This window comes from Cupressus sempervirens, chromosome 2, assembly GCF_028749045.1.
Source record: "Cupressus sempervirens isolate cs-2001-9-10 chromosome 2, ASM2874904v1, whole genome shotgun sequence".
Taxonomy (NCBI): domain Eukaryota; kingdom Viridiplantae; phylum Streptophyta; class Pinopsida; order Cupressales; family Cupressaceae; genus Cupressus; species Cupressus sempervirens.
The window spans coordinates 559,849,933-559,852,411 of NC_143119.1; the positions used below are offsets into that span (position 1 = coordinate 559,849,933).

General features: G+C 49.3%; 1 pseudogene; it reads left to right on the forward strand.

Annotated features, from left to right (window-relative positions):
• Window positions 1-2,214: 2,214 nt before the first annotated feature.
• The window catches only part of LOC149574015 (18S ribosomal RNA), a 1,666-nt pseudogene continuing 1,401 nt past the window's right edge, over window positions 2,215-2,479 (forward strand).

Sequence of the window (2,479 nt, forward strand, 5' to 3'; positions counted from 1 at the left end):
CATGTTTTCTTGTCACTCAGCTAACGCAATTTTAGAAAGCAGTTGGGCTGTGCATCACGAGTGACAAGGGAGCCTTTGTGATCGGAACCTCCCCGTGGCCATTCAATGAGAAGAGCCATTGGCCTCAGGCCATTTTGACAGCCTTGCAATTTCTCTTTAATTGCAACCTATGTTTACGCAGTAGTAGAGTTTGCATGTAAGATGGGCCTTGTTCTTGAGAGTTCAAGGAGATGACCTCCGGAACTTTTGGATTGGGCCCCTTCAAGGTGAAATTCATCCAGCTGATCGGATGAAGCTCGATGTGCTTGTATCTATTCCAAGATGGTAATGATGGTCATTAATCTGTGGCGGTGAGTATTATCCCATTTGGTAATCACAATGGCAGAGCTGGTGGGAAGTACTTGTTGCTTTATTTTGATGGATATACCCTATATGTAGGTGTCTGCACGGCTTGCAACACACTGCACATTTGGTGTTCGATTCTAAGATGCGCTTGTTGCTGAGTGTGTATGGAGTTGTATCTTTTAGCCAAGGGCTCCGTCTCATTGGCATGTTCTATCATTGCATTTTTATCCTACCCGGACGGCAAGAAGGAAAGAGATGGTTGCACAGGTGCATTGCTCGACGTCCCTAATTTCATCAAGGGTCCACTCTCCACCCTAAGTTTTTTGCCGATCGGTAGAGCCTTGGGATTGAGAGGGGGGCCGGCAAAAGGTTTAGTTGCCGCATAATTTATTCGCTAGTGTGTTCTTAGTGCGTGCTCGCCTCTTCACTGTCTCATCCCACAGAAGTGCATGGCACTGTTGTGACAGCCTTTGTGGTCCGGGCCAGTAGAAGCGTAGAGTATTACCGATAATTTTTGTTTGGATGTGAAAACTCTCCATGCCCTGTCCTGCCCTGTGCGATCCGAACGGCTGCGGCTCGTGGGTTCTGCGGGAGATACTCTTCTTCAGCTCCCCCCTAAAGAGAGCGTTCGGTGTTTGCATTGTGTGGACAAAAAGCCCAAGGCGTTTCATCTCTCCCTTCAGATGCGAAATTCTGGGAGGGCTTGTCGAAGTATGGCCATTTGTACGGGGTGCACCAAAAAGTGTGTAGGGGGCATATGCCTGGGAAATGGATGTCTCTGAGTGTCCTTACTCGGTCGCGTGCGCGGTGTACATCTTTGCATTACGACCCTGCTGCGAGCATTTGTGATTCGAGCATTTTGGGAGAACGGGTTTCGTACGAGATGTTCTTCTCAGGCTCCTACGAACCAGAGCACTCGTCTTTGCAATGCTCCGACAAGTGTAGGCCCAATGTGTCTGTCTAGGGGAAGAAATCACACGAATGCTTTTTGCCGAGATGTGGGTGCTCGCGAGTGGTTCCCTCGCGGTGCCAGTTCTTCGGTATGTGCATGTGCATGACATTGAAGCTTGTCCGACAATGCTAGTGTGAGTGTTCAGCCGTAGGAACTTTTCTGTACCTGCGCTAGCAGATCACGTGTCACGGGGAACGGTTAGCAAGGCTATGCTGGGAAAGGAGATATTTGCCAGAGATATTTGACATGTCCGTGTATGCAGGTGGGCTCTCATCACCTATAAATGTGCGGAGGGGGTGTTTTTATACATGATGCCCTCGATCGGCCTTATAATTGAGGTGGTCGCATGCACAGTGATGCCCCTGCCAATCGCATAACCAGCCATGTTTTCGACTCGCACGACCCTTCACCCTTCAGCACGGTGGTCTCCGTTGGCACTTTGGCAACCAGCTCTTCGTCATGGGAAAACGTTTGTTGTGATCAAGAAGGATTTTATCTGTGCGGGTGCACCTCAACAGGCGTGTAGCAGGCATATGCCTGGGAAATGGATGTCTCTGAGTGGCCTTACAATTGAGGTGGCTACGTGCGCGGTGCATCTCGTACAGACTCGAGGCTTCTTTCTGAGTAGTGGCGACAGCGAGTTCGAGGGTAAAGGGTTCCGTACGGGATGTTCTTCCTAGGTGCCTATGAACCGAGGCTCCCTGTTTGGCCCTCTTCGGTCGACAATGGGACACTTTCCTCTTGTGCCAAATCTTTGAGCGTTGCGAGTCCTGCATGTGCTGTGAACATCATTCTTGTTTCTTGGTCGGCGGATTATGTTTGGATGCATGACGGAGCGAATGCAAATTTCAGTTTCCCATCGCGGCGGGCATCCCTTGGCTGTAGCAGGTCTTGGGGGTCCCCTCATTGTTAGAAGCTACCTGTTCGATCCTGCCAGTAGTCATATGCTTGTCTCAAAGATTAAGCCATGCATGTCTAAGTATGAACTATTTCAGACTGTGAAACTGCGGATGGCTCATTAAATCATTTATAGTTTCTTTGATGGTACTTTGCTACTCGGATAACTGTAGTAATTCTAGAGCTAATACATGCACCAAATCCTGACTCTCGGAAGGGATGCATTTATTAGATAAAAGGCCAGCGCGGGCTCGCCCGCTATTCTGGTGATTCATGATAAACGGC